Source organism: Callospermophilus lateralis, chromosome X, assembly GCF_048772815.1.
Source record: "Callospermophilus lateralis isolate mCalLat2 chromosome X, mCalLat2.hap1, whole genome shotgun sequence".
Lineage (NCBI taxonomy): Eukaryota > Metazoa > Chordata > Mammalia > Rodentia > Sciuridae > Callospermophilus > Callospermophilus lateralis.
Window position 1 is genome coordinate 23993940 of NC_135325.1, and position 11914 is coordinate 24005853.

The 11914-nt window shown below is 37.3% G+C and overlaps 1 pseudogene; it reads right to left on the reverse strand.

The window, feature by feature from the left end:
- Window positions 1-7005: 7005 nt before the first annotated feature.
- LOC143639370 (protein FAM47E pseudogene) lies at window positions 7006-8313 on the reverse strand (annotated as a pseudogene).
- Between the last annotated feature and the right edge of the window lie 3601 nt (window positions 8314-11914).

Sequence of the window (11914 nt, forward strand, 5' to 3'; positions counted from 1 at the left end):
GTGAACTAGAACTTTTTGAGAAGGAAGAATTCTATCACACAGAGACAAATTCACATTTTTTGTAAAAGGAGATGAAGCATTTTCATTATTAAAAATGTAAGGGAAATGCTATAGTATGTTAATAAATCTTATGATTTAAAAAATCCTCCTCTTCCTTTGTTAATTCATTTGCAAATAATTATTGAGCATCTACTTTATACTCTGTTCTTTCTAGGTGCTGGTAATTTCTATACTAATTAAACAAAGTCCTTGTTCTCACAGAGTATTCGTTCTTCAGAAGAGGAGAGAAAATGAACAAATGAATAAATACACACCATCTTGTAGAGATTAAAGTAATAATATTTGAATTAAAACAAGATGTATTAGGCAGGGTACTCCAGAGAAGCAGATCTTGATATATAGGATATAGGAATTGGCTCACATACTTATGCAGGCCAAGAAGTCCCATAAACTTCCATCTGAAAGCTGGAGAATCATGTCTTCCATGAGCTCAGTAAAGACTACAATTTACAAATATTATAAATCAAATGGAGTTAACAGACATCTATAGAATATTTCATTCAACAGCTGAATTCACTTTCTTCTCAGCTGTTCATGGAGCCTTCTCCCAAATAGACCATATTCTAGGCCACAAAGCAAGTCTTAGCAAATACAAAAAAAATTGATGTAATTTATAATTATGATAATTATTTCATGAAATAGAAAGTATAGAATACTTCCAAATTCATTCTATGAAGTCCATATCACTCTCATACCAAAAATAGATAAGGACACTTTAGGACACTACAGACCAATATCCCTGATGAACATACATGTAAAAATTCTTAATAAAATATCAGCAAATTGCCTTCAACAAAATAAGAAGATGGTACATCATGCAGGTGGGTTTTATCCCAGGGATGCAAGGATAATTTAACATACTCAAATCAATAAATGCAATTCACTACATGAGTAGATTAAAAACAAAAATCACAGAGTTAACTGGATAGACACAGAGAAACCTTCAACAAATTTCAGCAGCCGTTCGTGATAAAAACACTGAAGAAACTAACCATAGAAGGATTTATCTCAGAAACTAACCATAGAAGGATTTATCTCAACATTGTAAAAGCTATGCATAACAAACCCAAAGCCATCATTATTGTGATTGGGGAAATTTGAACAAGACAAGAATTTCCACTTTCACCACTCGTATTCAATATAGTACTAGAAATTCTAGCCAAGCAATTGGGCAAGAGAGGGAAATAAAAGGAATAAAAATAGGAAAGGAAGAAGTAAAATTATCACTGTTTGCAGAGGATATGATCCTATACCTAGAATATCCAAAAAGCTCCACCAGAAGACTGCTAGAGCTGATAAACAAATTCAGCAAAATGGCAAGTTACAAAAGCAGCATACAAAAATCAATAACTTTCCTGTCTATGAATCTTCTAAGAAAGAAATTAGGAAGCAGTCCCATTCACATAAGCTAAGAAAGCCTAGGAATAGATCTAACTGAGGAGGTGAAAGACCTCTACAATGAAAACCATAGAACACTGAAGAAAGAAATTGAAGAAGATGCAAGAAGATAGAAAGACCTCCCATGATTGTAGATAGGCAGAATTAATATTGTTAAAATGGCTATATTACCAAAGGCAACATACAGATTCAGTGCAATTCCCTTAGAAAACAAATGATATTCTTCACAGAACTAGAACAAACAGTCCTAAAATTCATCCCAAGAGTAAAAGACCCAGAATCGCCAAAACAATTCTAACCTGAAAAAGCATAATACCTGACTTCAAATTATACTTTGAAGCTATAATAACAAAAACTGCATGGTACTGGCAAAACAACAGACACACAGGCCAATGGTACAGAATAGAAGACAAATATCTACAGTCATCTGATCCTTGACAAAGGGACCAAAAATATGTTGGGGAAAAGATAGCCTTTTTAACATATCATGCTGGGTAAACTGGTTATCCATATGTAGAAGAATGAGAATAGACCCTTGTCTGTCATCCTGCACAAAAGGCTACTCAAAATGGATCAAAACCCTAGGAATTAGACCAGAAATTGTGCAAATGTTAAAGGAAAATGTAGATTCAACATTTCAAGGCAAGCAATAACTTTCCCTCTAAAGCTCAGGAAATAATGCCAGGAGTTAATAAATGGAATGACTTCAAATTAAAAAACTTCTTCACAGCAAAGGAAACAAGAATGTGAACAGATACCCTACAGAATGGGAGAAAATCTTTGCTAGCTACTCTACTCTGTAAGAGGATTAATATCCAGAATATATAACAAACTCAAAAAACTTAACTCCAAAAGTCCAAATAACCCAATTAATAAATGGGCAAAAGATCTAAAAGGTTATTTCACAAAACAAAAATGAAAGAAAGAAAAGAAAAAAAATAAAGAACCCACAAATGTCCAACAAATATATGAAAAACTATTAAATATCTTTAGCAATTAGGGAAATGCAAATCAAAACTACTCTGAGATTTCATCTGGCTTCAGTTAGAATGGCAGCAACAAGCATACAAACAATAATAAATGCCTAGGAGGATATGGAGGAAAAGGAACCCTTTTACACTGTTGGTGGGACTGTAAATTAGTACAACCACTATGGAATTCAGTATGGCAGTTCCTCAAAAAACTAGGAATGGAACAACTATATGACCTAGCTATCCCACTCCTAGGTATTTATCTTAAAGAATAAAGTCATCATACTATTGTGATGCATGCATACCCATGTTTATAGCAGCACAATTCACAATAGCCAAATTATGGAACCAGATGAATGAATGATTAAAGAAAATGTGGTATACATACAGAATAGAATTTTACTCAGCCTTGAAAAAGGATGAAATTATGTCATTTGTAGGAAAGTGGATGGAATTTAAGAACATTATGTTAAAACAAAATAAGCTAAACTCAGAAAGGCAAGGATTATATGTGGAAGCTAGAGAAGGAAAGGGGGGAAAAAGATGAGATTGAGTGGGAGGAACTCTTGAAAATCAAAGAGATCAGTAGAGTAGAGGAAAGGGAACCGGGGCAAGTGCGGAAGGAAGGAAAAGGGAAAATACTAGGAAATGATATTGGCCAAATTATGGCTATATTGCATGCATGTATGCAATATATAATTAATATGTAAGCACCAATCCCATCATTATATACAACTATAATTTGCCAATTAAAAAAGGAAAAAAATAAAAAACTTTAAAACAGAAAAAAGTCATATAAAAATATGAATTTCAAAATGGATTAAATACTTAAATATAAGTCCAAAAATCATAAAACTACTAAAAGAAACAATAGAGAAAAAGCTTCTTAGCATTGGCATCTATTATGATGTGGTTATGTGGTGTGCCCCAAAAGCTCCTGTGTTAATGCAGGAAGTAAAATTATTAGATTATGAGAGATGTAACCTAATCAATGGATTAATCCATTTGAAAGGTTAATAATTTGAAAGGAATAACTGGATGGTAACTACAGGCAGGTAGGGCACTGTTGTATAGGACAGACAATGCAGGGCACTGAAGATAGCAGGAAATAGTTTTATTTGGCTGCAGCCAGGTTCAGAGGGTCCAGCTTTCACTTCAATCAATTAATACCTTGAACCCCAAGTTCAGGTAGTTTCAGTACTTCATACCCAGTGGGTAAGGGAAGGGGCTTAGAAGTTCACAGTCTGCAGAAGTTCACATAAAAGCAGCTTTTTCTTTCACTGTTCTGGGTAAGTTAACACTTCAAGGACAGCACCTGAGAAGGGGAGAGCTTCTTCTCCCATTTCTTTCTTCCCCCTGCCAGCTGTTACCATGGACACCAACTGGTAATTTCTCTTATCTTAGAAATATAGACATCTCTGTGAAGCTCCAGCACTAAAGGCCAGAGGCCTTGTTAAAGGATCTCTCTCTCTCTCTCTCTCTCTCTCTCTCTCTCTCTCTCTCTCTCTATCACTCTTTGCATTTGCAAACACACTTCTACAAACTACTATACTGAATCAATGTTTGTGGAAAAACTAGTAAGGGGGCGTCCAGCACCTGGAGTGTTGATTTCTTCCAGGCCAGTGGGCAAGGAAAAATAGGAAGTTTAACTACATTGAACTCTTTTGTAGAGACTCTTGCTGACAATCCTAAAATCAGCCATGGTGAAGATTTCTGGAGAAGCCCAGTTAAGATTTTCTGTGGAGAAGGGGGTGACACTACTACATGACTGGAGAAGGTGAGTGACTAAAGAAGTGCCCTTTGGGATTATGTCTTGTCCCCCTGGCTTCTCCTTCTCTCTTTCTGTTTCCCAATAACCCTCCAATGCCACCCTCCTGCCATGATGTTCTGACACACCTTAGGTCCAGACCAATGGAGTCAGCTGACATGAACTGAACCTCTGAAACCATGAAACAGAATAGACTTTTCTGCTTCTAAGTTCTTGTCAAGTATTTTGGTCATGGTGATGAAAAGCTTACTAACACAGAACCCAAAGCATATACAACAAAAGCAAAAACAGACATGTAGAATTGTATTAACCTAAAAACTTTCTGCACAGAAAAAGGGAAAAAATCAGCAGAGTAAAAAGGATCCTATGGAATTGCAGAAAACTTCTGCAAGCCATATCTCATAAAGGATTAATAGTGAAAATAAATAAGGGATCCATACAAATCAACTATAAAAATTCCAGTAGTCCTATTAAAAATGGGGAAAAGACCTGAATAAATATTTCTCAAAAGAGGAGATATAGGAGGGGAGTATATTTCAGTGGTAGAGGAGTTATCTGGCATGCAGGAGGCCAGGGTTTGATCCTCAGCACTGCAAAAAGTTGGAAGAAGGAAGGAAGGAAGGAAGGAAGGAAGGAAGGAAGGAAGGAAGGGAGGGAGGGAGGGAGGGAGGGAAGGAGGGAGGGAGGGAGGGAGGGAAGGAAGGAAGAAAAGAAAGAAGAATTGATACAAATCACCAACAGTGAGAGGGAAAGATGCTCAACATCACTAAACATCAGGAAAATGCAAATAAAATCTACAATGAGATTTTACTTCACCCCTGCTAAAATGGATATTGTCAGAAAGAAGATAAATGTTGGCTGCCAGGAGCAGTGGAGCCCACCTGTAATCCCAGCGACTGGGGCAGGGGTGGGGGATGATTGCATGTTTAAGACCAGCTTGCAACTTAGCAAGGCCCTAAGAAACTTAGCAAGGCCATGTCTAAAAAATAAATTAAAATAAAATAGCTGGGGATGTAGCTCCATGGTAAAGTGTCCTAGTACAAAAAAAAAAAAAAGTGATTGCAAAGAAGTGGAGAAAAAGGAACCCTTTCCCACTGTTGGCAGATATATAAATGGGTACAGCCATTATGGAAACCAGTATGCAGATTCCTCAAAAAAATTAAAAATGGAACTACCATATTATCTGCCAACTCTACGTCTGAATAGATGGCCAAAGTAAATGAAATAAAATCTTGAAGAGTTATCTGCACTCCTGTGTACACCTCAGCATTACTCACAGGTACCAAGATATAAAAACAACATAAATGCCCATCAACAAATGAATGGATCAAGAAAACATGATATATATACACACATAGGAATGTTATTGTGACTTTTAAAAAGGATGCTATCCTGCTACTTGTGATAACATGGATGAATCTGGAGGACATTATGCTAAGTGAAATGGGCCAGACGCAGAATGACAAATGTTGTATGATTTCACTTATATGTGGAGTCTTAAATACTCAAACTCATAGAGGCAGAGAGCAAAATGGGAGTTGTCAGGCTCTGAAGGGGAGGAGATATGAGGAGATATTGGGCGAAGTTTCAGCTATGTAAGATTAATTAGTTCTGGAAATCTGATTACAACCATATGACTATAGTTAAGAAAACTATATGGTACACAGTTTGCCCAGAGGGTTGATCATAAGTTTTCTTCGCATACACATCAAGAAGAATGAATGATAGGCATTGGAATATAGTTCAGTGGTAGAGAGCTGGCCTAGCATGTGTAAGGCCCAGGGGTTTTAATCCACAGTTCTGTGCACAAAATAAATAAATAAGTAGGAAGAATGAATGAACAAATATACACTTTTTTTAAAAGTCCTTATAAACAGATAAATAAATTAAGGTTGTAGGGCTGGGATTGCGACTCAGTGGTAGAGCGCTCACCTAGCACGGGCGGCACCCGGGTTCGATCCTCAGCACCACATAAAAATAAAGGCATTGTGTTGTGTCTATCTACACCTAAAAAATAAATTTTAAAAAAATTAAGGTTGTAAAACCTCCAAAGAGCCTGAAACTAATTTTCTTAAATATGGTTACCTCTGGGAAGAATAAAAACTAAAGTGTAAGAAGAGAAAATGGAGTAACATGGTTTTAACTACAGATTTCAAGTTTTGTTTGCCAAAATAATTGCTGTAATCGTTTCATTAAAATTTTCTGCTGAACATGGTGGCACATGCCTATAATCCCAGGGATTCAGGAAGCTGAAGCAGGAGGATCACAAATTGAAAAGCAGCCTGGGCAACTCAGTAAGGCCTTGTGTCAAAATTAAAAATAAAAAGGACTTGGAGTGTAGCCCAATGGTAGAGGGCCCCTGGGTTCAATCCCTAGTACCAGGAAAAGAAAAAAAAAGTTTCATGTAAGTGGAACTATACAAGTTTCCTTTTATTCAGCACAATTATAGTATTTTGAGATTCATCCCATGTTGTAACTGACATCACTAGATCATTTTTTAAGAGAAATTCTGCTTTTATTTATGGTGTTATGCATTTTTTACAAATAATTGAGATAATGATATAATATTCTCAACTGCTATAAAAATGTGAAAAAGTGTAGGTGAATGTTGCTTTCATACTTGATACAATGTCTACAATATGGATGAATCCAAAGCAGTTTATTGAAAAATGTTTGTAAACATGAAGTGTTGAATTTACAGATGTTGCCAAAGTTGTACATTCATGACAGGATGGTCACTGTGTATTTTGATTGATGCTTGAAATGAGAAAAAGAAATAGCCAAATTAAGTAGTAAAGTGAAAACCGTCTAGTCATCCTCATCGTCATCTTCATCGTCATCTTCATCTTCATCTTCATCTTCATCTTCATCTTCAGTGCTTGCTTGAACTTTTATTGCTTTTGGTATAGGAGTCTTAACAGAGTCATAATTCCATCCCTTCCTGATAAACAGCTTCTCGACGATGTCTGGCATACTGTAGCCTTTGCGCATGATGAAATCCTTAAAGGCAATTGTCCCATAAAGATCGTCAATAATGTCTGGTTTAGGAGTATGGGGTTCTTGCCTTTCACGTAAGACCTTGGGGTCAATCAATGGTTCATCATTGACTAGCTTTCTCCACAACTTGGGCTTCAGGTACCATGCCCCATACCTAATCTTCACCCAGTCGGGTTTATAAGGATTCTTGAATTTGTGGAGTTTCCTCTCAAAGTCTAGTTCCTGTATGGAGAATCTTATCTCCTTCACTTTGCTTAGCTGGCTGCAGTACTTGAGATCAGAAGGAAGCAGATTTATTCTCTTGATGTGGTAGTCATCATAGGTTGGTTGGCACCCATAGTCAATGTCAACCTGTTGCATCATGAACTCTTCATCAATGCCCAAGTCTCCAAAAGTAGCAACCCATTTGCAGAAGTCACTAATTCCTTTTGGTATGTGCTTATGACGCTGAGAAGGGGGCAAATCTTTTTTACTTGACTTGTCTTCTTCATGAATCGATATTTCTTTATTTGACCCGGAAATCTTGGGAGGTTCCGGGAAGCTTCTTTTAGTACAGCGTTTGGAAATCTTGCGGGGTTCCTTGGTCCCTTTGCCATGGCCCTCACAGTAAGCCCACGTGTCTTCCAGCTTCCTGTCAGGGTCCAGTACTTCCAGCACCTTTAATAAGATTTCTGCAGGGAGATCTTCTTCCAGATTTGGGTAGTGAGCCAAGGGATGCTGGGTCAGGCTGGCTTCAACATCCGCTACAAACGCCTTGCGTGCCAGTTGAGCCCTTGAGAGCGTGGAAAACAGACCTGCATTCTTGGACTTCTTGCGACTCTTCGTGGGGGCAGGCTGGGGAACTCTGTGAGAAATCGTTGGGAGAAAGGTCTCCTTGAGGCTCCAGCCCCGAGTGATCAGATTCTCACTGGAGGGACAGCCTTTCCTGAAGTCATCCAATCCTTCTTTAACGAATACCCACCGCCGGCTATCCAGCGAGGTGGGGAACTTCAGAAGCTTTTTCTTTTGCTTTGCAAAACACCTGGAAGACAAACGGTCGTCGTACCAGGGCTTGCTGGTCATGCCCAGAGAGAGTGGCTCCAATATCCATGGCCGGAATCGCCACTTCTGTTCGGCCATGGTACCTGTGGCTCCAGAGCCACTGATCGCCCAAGCAAGCCTCAGCGCTGTGTTTACCCGAGGCCCCTGCGGTTGCTAGGATACTGGCAACCTGGGTTCTCCTGGAGGGGCAGTGCCCAGCGATCCACCCAGCTTGGTCCATTTTGTGTATGTCCCTTGTATGGACATAATGCACTATTTATCCACATTTTTTTTCTGATTGGGACAATTACAGAGAATGCTTCTATGAACTTTTGAATCCACATTCTCGAAGGCGCATATGCATTTTTTTCTCTTATGTAAATTTTAGCTAAGAGTTCAATGGTGGGATGGTGAGAGGTGTATGTTTAACTTTTTTAAGCAACCACCAAACGTTTCCCAATTAGGTGTACTACTTTTTCTTTTTTTAATTTACAGATAAAACCGTTTGTCTTTATCAAGTATAACATGAGTTTCTGAAATACACATACACACACACAAACACAATGGAATAACTAAATCTAGTTAATCAACATATGAAATATTAACTCCCTTAGTTGTCATTTTTGTGTTGAAAACAGTTAATATTAACTGTCTTGGCATTTTTCTTTTTTTTTTCTTTTTTTTTTTTAAGAGAGAGTGAGAGAGGAGAGAGAGAGAGAGAGAATTTTAATATTTATTTTTTAGTTCTCGGCGGACACAACATCTTTGTTTGTATGTGGTGCTGAGGATCGAACCCGGGCCGCACGCATGCCAGGCAAGCGCGCTACCGCTTGAGCCACATCCTCAGCCCCGGCATTTTTCAAAAGTAATATACAATGGTCACTATGTTATAGAATAGATCTCTTGTTTGGACTTTTTCCTCCTACTTATCTAAAAGTTTGTATCCTTGGACCATGTGGTTGTACTATTTTGTACAACCTTCTAGCAGTGTATAACAATTTCCATTCCTCTTCACACTCCCAACATTTGCTATGATTAGTCATTTTAACTTTGACTATTTTAATAGGCATGTAGTCCTACCTGCATTGTGGTTTTAATTTGCAGTTCTTCTAATTCTGTTCTTTTACAAAGTTGTTTTGTTTGTTTGGGTTCTGTTATTTCCTTTACATTTCTATGGGAATTTTAAAAATCACTTAATGAATATCTACCCCAAAAAGCCTGTTTAAACTTTGGTGAAGGTTATGTGGACTCTTTAGATTAATTTGAAGATAAATAATAATAATATTGAGTTTTCTGAGTCATAAAGAGGTACATCCCAATTCGTTCATGTGTTCTTTTGTTTATCATAAATCGTAGAACTCACTCATTTGTCTTCCATTTCTAAGGGACCAGTCTCTGCTACATTATGTCCACTGTCTTGCAAACTATTATCTTAAAGATTTGTCCTGATTTTGTTGTTGTTGTCTCAAAACAAAACAAAAAACAACAACAACAACGAAAAACTGGTCCATTTTAGTTTATCTTGTTCAGAAAATGTTTATATTAGCCTGTCACCACCATTCACATGATGCTGCCTTCTCCAAGGTCACCAGAGACTTCAAAAGTATCAAATTCCTCACTACATTATTATTGACTCATTATTTGAAAGTGGGGATCATACCCACTTTACTAAAACCAACTTCTTCCTTAGATTATACTATTCCATTTTGTTTTTTTCTCCTAATGTTCATGACAGATATTGTCTTTTAAATCCACAAATTGAATACCAAATTCCTCTTCATACAACATTAGGCATTTTACAAATATGATCCAGCATAACTCCTCTTGTTAGGAAGTTAGCTATGAGCAGGTGGAAAGAGCGATAATAAGGAGAAACAACATTTAGGGAGGACATCAAATGTGAACTTGAGGGACAAGTCCATAGGTCACAGGAATGGAAAAAACAGGAAACCTTAAAAAAATAGACAACCATCTGGTCACTTATAACCTACAAAGAAAACAGGAACTGATATGTCAAACCACCCCTGGCCATAGTTAATCATAACCCCTTAAAGGAACTATTATTTCAAAAACATGTCAAAGCCATCTTCTGTGACCTGGTCATTACGACCCTCACAAAAAAAATTTTCTGAGGGCCATATAAAATGACAAACAAAGGACAATAAATAACTAGTCAATCAAAGGAGGTATGATAAAACAAGACAACAAAGAAACCCAGACCCCATAAAACCCCAGACTTTGTAACAACCACACCGTTCTCTTTGGAGATTGTCCACTCAGTGCCTAACCTCTGTAATCTTGCATTTTCATTCCTCTAATAAATTCTTGCTTGCTATTCTGTTCATCTTGCTTAAAATCCTTCCTGTGAGAATACAAGGCCCAATTGCGTAGAACCCTGTGGTCATTTCAGCTCCACGGGACCCCTTACAACACTCTTTTAGCATTAAAAAAAAAAAAAAAAAAACTCTAGTACACAAATTACTGATTAGGTATCATTTCTTGCGCGTGGCCTGAACTTATGTTGTTTTTAGGGAGGGCGGTACTAGGGATTGAATTCAGGGCACTCAATCACTGAGCCACATCCCCAGCTCTATTTTGTATTTTATTTAGAGACAGGGTCTCCCTGAGTTGCTTAGTGTCTCACATTGCTGAGGCTGGCTTTGATCTCGCAATCTTCCTGTCTCAGCCTCTTGAGCTGCTGGGATTACAGGTATGCACCACTGCACCTGGCTGAACTTATGTCTTTTTAAAAATTAATTTGTTCATTTATTATTTTACTCATCACACATTTGTTAAAGTTTCTATTTTGTGCCAGAGTGTGGGCCGTGTCTTCAAACTACTCTAATTAACGATACAATTATCTTGTTTCTTGGCCAGAAAAAGAAATATAATTTACTTTGTGTTGGCCTCAGAATGAAATTCACACTATTTCTTTGCTAGATAGAATCAGTCTTTGCATATTAATTATTTCAAAAGTTTTGTTCAAATTTCATTTTTGAGGCATACCTTTTGTGAGTATTGAGTAGTATAGATTCAGATTGTAAATGAATGAAATAAAATTAAATGGATCAATACAACTAGAGTGAATTAAGATTGATGTCAGAAGCTAATGTATGAGGCCAGGAAATAAAAATTCAAATGACTAGGAAAACAGGAATTTGGGGATTGGAGGTGTAGTTCAGTGGCAGAGTGCTTGCCTAGCATGTATAAGGCCCTAGGTTTAATCCCCAGCACAGGAAAAAAAAAAAGAAGAAGAAGAAGAAGAAGGAACTTGGTCTAAGTCAAAGTCTAAAAATCATTGCCCGTGACTTTCTTGTTCAATTTTCTGAAATACTAATCACTAGCAGAAATTTCCACTTAGGGAGGGGGACAAAGTGACATTTCCAGATAAAAAAAAAAAAAGACAGGGATAGGGATGGGGCTCAAGTGGTAGCGCGCTCGCCTAGCATGCGTGAGGCACTGGGTTTGATTCTCAGCACCACATAAATGTAAAATAAAGATACTGTGTCCACCTAAAACTAAAGAAATAATTTTTTTAAAAAACAAAGACAGTGTTTCCTAACATTAATGGCCAATAATATTTTTTTAAAAAAGCTTTGTAAAGTTCAATTCAAATACTTTGTAAAGTTCAATCTTCCAGTCTTGTCATATGACATTTTATTTTCCATATAGGGAAAGATAATTGCAACAGAAATCACAC